This window comes from Mastomys coucha, unplaced genomic scaffold (assembly GCF_008632895.1).
Source record: "Mastomys coucha isolate ucsf_1 unplaced genomic scaffold, UCSF_Mcou_1 pScaffold7, whole genome shotgun sequence".
Taxonomy (NCBI): Eukaryota; Metazoa; Chordata; class Mammalia; order Rodentia; family Muridae; genus Mastomys; species Mastomys coucha.
In genome coordinates, this window is record NW_022196913.1 from 24254264 (window position 1) to 24265318 (window position 11055).

The following is an 11055-nucleotide window of genomic DNA, read 5'->3' on the forward strand; positions in this document are numbered from 1 at the left end:
CGGTTCGTGGAACCCCACGCAAGTAGGAGCTGCGGGACGACATCCTACATATGGCGCCCAACGTGGGGTGCGAACACAAAAAAATTTAAAGACTCTACCACAAAATTCAGAACTCTGATTTACTAGAAAAAAAGACAGATCCAAAAATTCGTAGTCACTTAACCGATAAAACAGTTAGCGCTGACCACTACTGTAAAAGACTACGATACACTAGACAGATATAAATATTTTACCCGATACTAAACAAACCTAAAAAAGATTTACTGTCGATAGACATAATATGGGTACTCAAGTTTCTAAGTCAACTTCCCAAAAGGTAAAAAAGCTTTTGTCAGAGAAAAGAGTTAGGGTTAAAAAATCAACTTTAAATATTCTAACACAATTGATAGAAACTACATGCCCCTAGGTAACAGATATAAGCCATTTAGACCTAACGTCCTGAAAACAGATAAAAAAAAGTCTACAAAGTAATAACATAGACGGGCTCCCCCTTCATATCTGAGAAATAATTCTAGATATTCTGAAAAAAGAGATAAATTCTAAAAAGAGAGTAAGTTCAACCAGAGTCATTAACCTCTCAGATTCAGAAGAAACAGACACAGACTCGACAAAAACGATACAAGAGACAAACACGAGCTCGACAAAAACAATACAAGAGACAGCCGCCGGCTCGACAGAAACGACAGAGACAACATTAGATTCACTAGACTCCAACTCTACAGATAGCGAAGGGGGTCAAACCTTCTCCGTAGACAGCCGATCGCCCTCCCGGTCGATCACTACGGTGGCTGAGAGGTGCCAAACTTCCCTCATCACCAGGAGCGTTCTACCTCATATCAGAAAACAACAAGACATAAAACGACAGCCGCTGCCGCTCCAAGCTAGAGAGTGCTCAGCTGAAGAATCTCGCTCATTTAAAGATAATCTTGAGACAAAATTAACACAGCTAATTGAAGAGGTCAGTGAACTGAAAGTTCAGACAGCCAAACAAAAAGACGACCACCCAGAGACAGACAAGAGAGTGATTCCTAGGTCCAGATACTTTGGCCAGGGTGACTCTAACACAACAACTCACCCGGCCACCATCCTTACTCGGTGACAGGAGCTAACATCAAAGGAGACCTTTAAGAGTAGTTCTGTTGTTAAGTGATTAGGCAGGCCCTTGGAAACAAATATTTATTTAGGGCTAAACTGTTGCAGGTGCTAGAGATCTTAGACTTCTTCTTGAGCCTCTTGTCAAGAAAAAGCTTTTCTCTCTATCAGAGTGGTAGACTGTAGGACACCCTTGGGGAACTTCTCTACATTAATATGCTGAGGATGGGGGACCTACAGTCATCATCTTTCTTTTTCTGTAATATTAATGGCTCTCAGCCTTGCTTTACCATAGTCTTTTCTTCCTCCTCCAGTTAATCTTGGTGTAATTGTAGACTTTATATTCTTTGAAAAACCCATTTAGGATACAGGTTAACACTTTTAACTTGTTTTACACATGGAATATCAAAGGTCCAAGATAACTTGGTAACGTCTAGTTGTTGGCAGAGTTTGTGTTATTTCTTCATTCAGCAGATACACATCTACTGTCTCCCATGTGCCAGGTATTCTACTAATCATAATGAAAAATTAACAAGAAAAATACATAGTCATATAAACGTTTTTGTGATAGCTGGAGTGAGTTTACTACCACTTCTCCACTATCATAGTCATAATTAAAATCATGACGGCTGATATGACTGTGTTAGAAGATAAGGTGTTGGGAGGTGATGTGGTCCTGCAGGTGAGGATTCCAGAGAACCCTCATCATCTTTCCAGAGTTTGCAGTGTACAAACTGGAGATCCTTCACCAGAAGTTGACCACACAGGCACTGGGCTCATAGACTTCCAGCCTCTAGAACTGAGAGAGAAAAATCTGTCACCAAAGCCTGAGGTCATGGCACTTTGTTCAGCCTGAATTGAATAAGAAAACAAAGGGGAGAGGAGTGGGCCTGAGCATTCTCAAGACAGAGGGCACGTCGTCCTCTTCACTTTTATCTTCTGTTCCCCTGCTTCTTGTATGAGGCAGAGGCAAGAGAGCTTGAATAAATATTTATTAGATTAATTAACAATCTGTTGATGAGTTGGAATTTGTTTCCATTCATTTTGTAACTGGAGTTAACCTAATAGTTATGATGATAATGTATTTGTTTTAGAGTATGTTATTCATTTGCAAATTGAAAACTGAGTGTTCCAAGAGGTCCCCAGATTGAAGTAGGTTTGTCTGGTGGTCACCACAGTTGAGGAGCCCAGTTTTAAACAGCATTGACCTTAGATATTCATTAGAGGACAGGTTGTTTATGCAACAAGTTGTATTTGCAAGTCTTCTCAATAGATTTCTCTGCATTGCTAACTTGTGTTAGTTTAGGTCACATCTATTGTATTTCCTCATTCCTAGACTTTTGGCCACGTTACTAAAGGATCAGTCTTCAAGGCCTCACCTAACTTGCAGCTATCAACCTGTTGGTTGGGAGTATCTCATTGATTCAAATGCAAATGGAAGCCAGAATCTTAGGGGACGGTCAAACCTTCATGGGTTAAATTAAAGGATTCTAGACAACACGGCCAGGCAATTTTTCTGAAAGTGCATTGTGACATTCTGAAGATTTTCCCATGAACACTGAGAATGAATTGAAGGTTGCATAGCTTCCCTTTCCCATGGTGCCAGTGCCATTCCAGTAGGAGACAACAGTGAGGCAGTCCCATGTGCTAGAGGCTCTGAGCATCCCACGTGGTCAGTGCTGGCAGGAATGGGAGCGAAAAATGACTGTCCTCTACAGTTTACTTTGCCTTGCAAAGGGAGGTTTTTGCCTCAGTGGACCTCGGTCTTCACTTTCCTGGGGACTCCTTGCTTAAGTGGGTTTCCTCTCCACAAGGTCCACAGATTACCACCCAACAGAGCAGAACAGTAAGTCCTAGACAAACATCAGGGAAGCAGATCATTTAGTTGAGGGAGAGGTGTCATCAGCTTCAGAGAGTAGTAGTTTAGGGACTGCTGATGCATTCTCTTTGGTAAAGGACACTTATCATTTAGGAGAAGAGAGGGGGAATCTAACCTGACATTAGCTCTCCATCATTTCTAGGATTCTTGTAGAAGCTTCCTTCCTCAAGAGCAGGCTTCCCTGAGAAAGGATGACTTCATTTTTTTTTTTTTTTGTGGCTCTAAAGATCATAGAACACCGGACATGTGTGTTTGGAGTACTGTTTGAGTCGTATTGTAAATGGAAAGCTGTTGGTTTGCTTTGGATGAGGCAAGGAAAGCCTATAGAAGTCAGTAAAGAGATGTGGGTTTCGCTGTGCCTGAGGTTTGCACCAGGTTGTGTGATGAAATGGCAGCGTACACCGTGGAAGAGAAACAGTGCAGGCTTTCTCCTTATCCACTGTCAGGAAAGAACTTGGAATGGGGAAGACTAGGTTCAGGGAAAGAGCATGGGCCAGGAGCCTGAAAGAGTTGGGATTTCCAATTTAGTTAGCTGTGGGTTTGAGTTATGTAGTGTTGCATAGGTTCACATTCCTTCTCTGTAAAATGGGCATAATAATACAGATTGTAGACTTTGCCGTGTAGTGTTGAACAGGCCTGGGATACAATAAAGCCCAACAAATAGTAGCTTTCCCTATGAAGCTGTATCAGTCATGCCCTTGCCAGGTTCAGAAAGGAGCTCTGAAATGCCCTTTGGGGTACCCCAGGCTCAGTGACCTCAACCACAGTGACATCATACTTTAATAAGGTCTGGTTCTTGCTTGGGGGTAGATGACTCTGGAATCATTTTACTCATTCTAAAACTCTTCATAAATTGATAAATGTTGCTCACCCCTCTGTCCTGATAGACCTGCTTCCGTATTAATAAAATCTAGCAGAACATTTAAAATGCTGAAAGCCAAGCCTCATGAGTAAATACAATCGTGTTTGGCACATTCCTGCCAGCAGCTGGACTCTTCAAAAGAACCAGGCAAGCTACATGAGCATCTGCATTAATGCCACTCATATGCTGTGGCTTGTACTGGGTCCCCAAGGCCAATGCAAAGCACAGATTGGAGGTGGGGTTGGAGCTGGAGGTGGGGCGGGTGAATTAAGCCAATTCTCTCCAGCTCCTCAGCCAGGAAGATGTAAATAAGACTCTTTCCAGGCTGAAAAAGACTTTGATGAATAATGCCCACTTGTTTCCGTGTCACATTTCTTTCTTTGGATGTCAAGCACGTAACCAGCAATCGATAAATACTGTGTGCTTGTTTAGCCAGTCACACTGGGGTGAGAAGTCTGTGGCTAATTTTCTCATGCCGGGATTGGCTATAATCTTGTTAGCCAGATGTTCTAAGCATCAGAGCACGGCAGCCTGACAAGCCGCAGCTATCTGTGTTGCACAATGCAGTTGGATTGTGAACTGCATGCTTTAAAGGTCACCGTTTTTATGGGGTCAGAGGCAGCACATGTCTGTCTTGGAGGGGGATTTGTGCCTTCTGGTCTCACCCAGGGCAGTGCAGAAACACGGCTATTTTCCCCTTTGGCTCCATCCCCCTGAAGTTAATTCCATAGCGTCTGTACACTTTGAGAAGTGGGACTGATTTGGGCCAGTGTAACTAACTAACCCTCATAGCTAGTCCACTCCTGCTGAAGAGACTAGGCAAGGCTGGTCTCATCCTGGCTGTTGGAAGAACATTCAGTGAAACCTGGAGCTATCCCCTATTTCAATCAAGACTTTAATTTATCACCTCTTTTTCCTTTGAAGCATCATCCACCTTGTTTCATATTCAAATCCCAAAGAAGCCAGGGATGAATGGAGTTGGCAGCTTCAAAACAGGCTGGAGTTCAGACGTCTTGATTATGTGTGAGAATCTCTAGGCTCAAGTGTTCTTAGCTTTGATATCTGGGGAACTATCCAAGTGGGCAAAGATGTGTCACATCTGGGGGCGAGACATGTGTCCCAATGAACCTTGATATTTTGCTAAGGCCGCTGGAGCTAGGACAGAGTGGGTTTGTAAAGGGTGCACACAGACTTGAGCCCTGCTGACTGGTAATTGCAAAATATGTGTGCCCTAGAGATCAGAAAGTATTCGGTGGGCAAGGTAAGAAGAAAGTCAAGCTGGGTGGACTAATAAAATAGTGGAAAAAACTGAGAGAGAACTTGGCATTCATTTGGTATTTGTGTCTGTTTTTCTCTTGAAATAGGCTGATGTGTTGGCAGTAGCTTCTGGCTGTTGTCAGAGATATGAACATCTGTGCTTCTTTGGAGAAAACTCGGGGTTCTAAACTGTGGTAAAAATTGTGCAATGTTCCTGCCCCTCACTCTGCATCCTCATTAGAGGAGCCCAGTCTCTCTGCAAAGTGGACTTGTGCAAGGGAAGTAATGAGCATTCCAGGATGCTGGCTTTTTTGGTCTTTTTTTTTTTTTTTCCCCTGGATGTTCTAGCAAACTCGATTTTCCAACAGTGAGCTATAAGGCTTTGCATTCACATGTGCACACTTTGTTGCTTGGTTGGAAATAAGAACAAAAGATGCCAAGTTAGCAAGGTAATTGCGGTGCAGACGTGGCAGAAGGAGCCATAGGGATGTGTAGAGCTTGAGTGACATGTTCTTGGAAGCCTTTGCTTCCGTAGTCACTTAGTTAATGCTAAACGCTGTTACAAATGTTAAAAGGAAAATCTCTTAGACTAATTAAATTCAACAGAGTGTAGTGCGGAGCAATTAAAAGCAAAGCAAAGCAAAACAAAACAATTAGTGAATTGGTTAGTCCACAGATGCAAAACAAGAAGAAAAACTCAGGCCAGTATGATCAGGCAACATTTAGAGACAGAAATCAGAAATTAGAGATAGAGAAGATCTAATTGGTTATAGCATAATTGGTTAATTAATTATGGCTCACCATTTTACATTATTCAGATTAGCTGGCCTTCTGCAATTAAGTGAAGTTCAGCTGCTAGAGGTGACCAAAATAGGCATTCACAAAAGTGTATTCCTAAATTAGTGAGTTTATTTAGCATGGGTGAGTATCAATTTTTTTTATCTGTTAGGACCAGAATGGTATCATGGTTTCATGCAGTGGCTTCCTAAACATTTAACTCAATATAAATGGCTCCCAAATATTAATAGTGTAATGCAGTAGGAATGTAGTGCTTGATTGCTTCAAAGTCTACTGCTGGTCCAGTGGGTTGCCCTGGGTAACAGTGTTTACTTGCAGGCCACCCTGTGTTCCTCTAGTCAATGACATTTATAGCATATGAAGAGGATTCTGGGACTAGCAGTGTGTTTGTGGAAAACACCATGGATATATTGAACATGTCATGTTGTCTCTGCCCCACTCCAAACATTTTCCTAAACAGTGCAGATCTGGGCTTGTTGAAACAAGTACTTACTCTTGTATTCACAGGTAAGTGTATAGCTCTCAACCCTCATCAAAGAATTTTCTTTTTGCAGTGGTCAGAGATCATTACAGAAAGCCATAACTGGTCAAAATGCAGAGATCAAGTGACTCTTGGGGGCCCATCCCTGATTAATATGTTTATAAAACAACCCCTATATCTGAGGATCAGGGAATGTCGAAGAAGAGACATGGAAAGATTATAAGAGCCAAGGGACCAGAATATCTGCTTTAAATAGTTAATTATTTTTACTTTATGTGTATTGGTGTTTTGTCATCATTTGTGTCTGTATACTATATGTGTGCCTCATTTCCAGAAGAGGGCATTGGATCTTCTGAAACTGGGGTTACAGATGGCTGTGAACTACCACATGGATGCTAGGAAGAGCAGCCTGAGTCAAACCTGGTTCCTCTGGAAGAGCAGTCAAAAGCTCTTAACTACTGAACCATCTCTCCAGCTCCCCTTAAGATAGTCTGTTCTTTAAAAACAAAAAGACAGGAAGTTGGTGAGGATAGGGAAGAGGGGGTGGATCCGAAGGGAGTAGGGGGAAGGTGGGGCTGTGAAGATGATCATGATACATTCATTGATTGGCATTTTCAAAAAAAAATAGCATATTTTAAAAAGAAAAATACTAGGTAGTAAAATCAAGGCTTATTTATAATGAGGATGAACAGGGCTCAGTCATTTGAGAGTTTTTTTTTTTAACTGCTTGGTAAATGCATCTCTGCTTCTTGATGTCCAAATATGAAATGTGCTTTTCTCTGATTCATAGCCTAATAAAAGTGTCCTTGCTTGGCGCCCCAATGGAGCACTTAGTGCTGGCAGGGGTGTGCCGGACAGCTACCCTCACTTTGCCCTTCAGAGTAAAAAGTGTTCTAGCTTTTCTGGGAAGCAATTTGGGCATGAGTCTGAGCACTTGTGACTGTGGTCCGCTCAGCCTCTGCTTGCCTGTGAGGGATGTTTGACAGCACTCCAGGAGATGTGAAGCCCACGGTTCCCTCCATTCCTCTCCACAGAAATCTCCTGTCAGGTACGACACAGATGTAAGCAGAGTGTGTGCCTGTTGGTGTCTATAGAGTATTGATATCTGCATAAAAAGTATGTAAGGTGAGTGGACTGTCTGGAACCTAGTAGTAACTGCTTCCTCTGTTGCCATTTGCTCTAGATAAAGATGTTCAAAGATGTTTGCCCTGTATTTAGAAATATGGGAAAAAGAAACCAACTGTGCGGTGACAGCTACCTAATACTTTTACTATTTATAAAGCACTCTGACATCATCATAGTTCATATTTACTGAGATCCAAAAAGGACAACAAAGAACGGAAAATTGCATTTTAAAACAGAAAACAGATAAAAGCAGTTCAACTTACCACTGAAAACATGAGTTAAAATCCCCGGGAGGCATAGATTCAGAGGTTCCATCTTCTTCCTCCTGTTCCCTCATTTCCTGGTCTTTACCAAGGATCCTAACCCAGGGGCACTGTGGGTCTCCTGTCAATGCTGAGCTTAAGTCCAGGGATTTTTGGGAGCATTTGTTCCAGATATTTTGTGTGGAGATTCTAGAACGCAATTTGGTGCATGCTGTGTTTGAAGATGGTTTGTGCCCCAGAAGTCAAGTTGAAGTTTAGTCTCTAGAGTCTATTGTTAATGACATCAAGGGAGTTGGAACTTAATGTCAAGGTGGTATTTAGAAGTGAGGTCTTTAGGAAGTGATTAGATTAGATGGCCATATTCAGGTAGAGCTGCCATGGCTGAGTCTCTGGTACATAGAGAGCACAGACAGAGACATGTATGCTCCTGCCATGGTGCAATATGGCCAAGGCAGACCCTTACTAGAACCTGTGCCCTATTGTTCACACTAGCCTACAAAATTATGAGAGAACTAAATGACTTTCTCTGTATAGCAGAATTCACCTTTGGCACCCCATTATAGTAACTGCAAAGCAGAGTAAATGTGGTCCTAGCATTAATTTTTCCAGGAGAAGTTTTAGAAGAGCACAGTGGACCCAAGAGGGACAGCTCCTGTTCCTACTATGCCCACTCTACCCAAAAACTTAACTCTGTAGTTGAAAAAGGACTTTCTTCCATGTAGGACTGTGTACTAACCCTAGAGGTATCTCAGCTCCTGCGAATACGATTCTACCTAACCTGGCTGGCATTCTGTATGTGGTTTAGTCTTCGGAGAAATATTAGAAGTCTAGCATCAGAGCTGGGCCCTTGATTCTTGCTGGTTTCCCTGTCCTAGTCAGTAACCCTTGACCACAGAAACTGAAGTGTGCCTTTCATCCCTGACTGGTGACCAATGACCTTTCTAGTGTCTACCCTGGAGACACTGATTCTGCCTGCCTGTCGGTGGACCTGTGTCTGCCATCTCCTTGCCAGGCTCTGTCTGATACTTCTTATTTCAGGCCTACCGATGCTGGCCTGGTTACTGAGCTGATTCTGACACATCTAAGGGACTGATATTCCCCAGACAGAGCTCCACGAGGGCAGCATATGTGCTCCCAGATGTTGAAGCTCTCGTTCCTTCTGAGAGGCATAGCTTCGGGACCCGGATAGACTCAGTTCCAGGTTCTGAGATCTCCCTGTGGGCCTAACCTCATTGTTGTGAACTGGGCCAGGCCACTAGATACTGCACTTAGTGATCTGTGTTTTAGTTCCTCATTGCTGGGTGTACTTGTGGAGCTGCAGGCTTCTGTGAGGGAGCAGGGGTGACTAAGCTGTTCTTGATGATGCTCTGCCTACAAAGTCTAGAAAAGGGACAGGAAATAGATTTCTTTTTCTGAGACAGGGTTTCTCTGTGTAGCCCTGGCTGTCCTGGAACTCACTCTGTAGACCAGGCTGGCCTGGAACTCAGAAATCCACCTGCCTCTTTCTCCCAAGTGCTGGGATTAAAGGCATGCGCCACCGCTGCGTGGCTGGAAATAGATTCTTTAGTTTCCTTTAACACACAGATTGAATGGAGTGGTTAGTGTTACTAGTGAGGAGTGGTTGATGAGAACTCTGGGACAGGTCATTCTGCTTCTTAACAAAATGCAGCAAATGGGATAACTTCACCCAATAGAAACTGCCACTGCTACAGTTCTGGAAGCTTGGTCTCAGAGGGTCAGTAGACCTACCCTCCTTTTGAAACTTTCCTATTTTCTTTAGCTCCTGGGAGCCTCCAGTGTTTACTGGCTTATGTAGAGTCTTCTCCTATGTCTCCATATGACTTTCTCCTGTATGTCTTTGTTTTTATGTAGTGTTGCTTCTTTTGATAACCACACCTTTCACGGTGGAATAGAACCATCCCTCATGACCACGTTTTAATTTGATGGTGCCTGAAAAGTCATGTTTATAGATAGAGGGTTAGGACTTGAATACATCTTTCCTATGGACACAATTTAACGTATCAGCTACCTATGATTTTATCTTCCTAATCCCATCTCCAGTTATATGGCCATCAGAAGAACAGTTTTGTGCCTGAGTTTCCTTGCTCTACATGTAGGTAATAATGCTATCTTCTTAGAGGTTGCTTTGAGACTTATATGAGCTCATGTTTGGCTCTGACTGGTGTCTGTCATGCTAAGAAGGCAGGGCTTAGAACTTCTTCCCATACCCTTCTAGTCTTTTGGTTACACAAAGAAGTTTGGAAGTGAATGGCCCACACACAGACATTAATGTTGAGACGGAGCCAGAAAGTTAACATTTTTAATACTGTGACACAGTTTTTTTTTTCTCTTCTGCACTCAAATGCTGCTACATTGTCAGTGCTTATTATGCATTTGGTTGTGAGGAATCCCTTCAGCTGCTCTTTAAAGTCAGTGCCAGAGAATCTGGGCACTGAACTGAACATAGTATCTCTCTTGAGGTTCCAGCTCCGAGGCATGTGCATTGTGTACCTTCATTCCTGGCCTACCATTCAAGTGGTTCTCTGTGTGCAGAAGCGCAGCTGCAGTGCCAGTTCTGCTTGTGGGTCCTTCTTGGGATTTAGGGAGGTTAAGAGTGGATTGTTACCGTATGATTCTTGAACCACGAGTGATAATCTGCTTGCTTAATTATGTAGTGGCAAAGAGATTCCTGATTCAAAAAAACATACTCCATGGCATTAAATTTGAAGCTAGGCATTTATTTACCGAGGGTCAAACTCTTCCTTGTCTCTGCTTTATCTTGGTGAGGCTTGCCTTGTCAGTTTTATAGATAGCTGACAAAATGGGTGCTTTGTGGCATGCCTGATGGGGAAAGCAGTTGCTACTTTTGAAGGCCTAAGTAAAGCTTCATTGCTACTGAAGCCCAGTTAAGGAGTTATCAGCAGTTCCTTTCTGTTCCGTACAAATCGGTCGCAGCTCTTAGAACAGAGCCCAGGTTTTGCATGCTCATTCCGTGGTGCTGGTAAGTGGGATTGCAGTTTGCAGATTTCATTTTAAATGATCTAGAGTCTTGGATTAAGAGAAGGAAAGATTTCATTATGGCATGTATTTTAACTTGATTTTTTTTTCTGGAAATTTTATTCTTAGTCATGTTATGGAGGCATAGTAGCTACTGGTTCATGAGTTATTGAGTTATTACTTATGCTAATACACTGTGCTCTGTTTTCTTCCCAAAGCAAAAATAATAAAACATTAATATATAAGTTGTATCCATTTACTCTACATTGAGAGTTGTTATCACTTTATTGTTTTTTTTTTT

General features: G+C 42.5%; 1 protein-coding gene across 3 annotated transcripts in view; it reads left to right on the forward strand.

Annotated features, from left to right (window-relative positions):
- Elmo1 (engulfment and cell motility 1) overlaps positions 1–11055 on the forward strand; it is a 530953-nt gene that overhangs the window by 23131 nt on the left and 496767 nt on the right. The window contains exon 1 of one of the 3 annotated variants that reach the window (XM_031359617.1): positions 10665–10758. The exons of the other annotated variants lie outside the window; for them this stretch is intronic. The gene's annotated coding sequence lies outside the window, so the exon portion shown is untranslated. Of the gene's footprint in view, positions 1–10664; positions 10759–11055 lie in introns of those variants that run through there. 3 annotated transcript variants of the gene reach the window in all.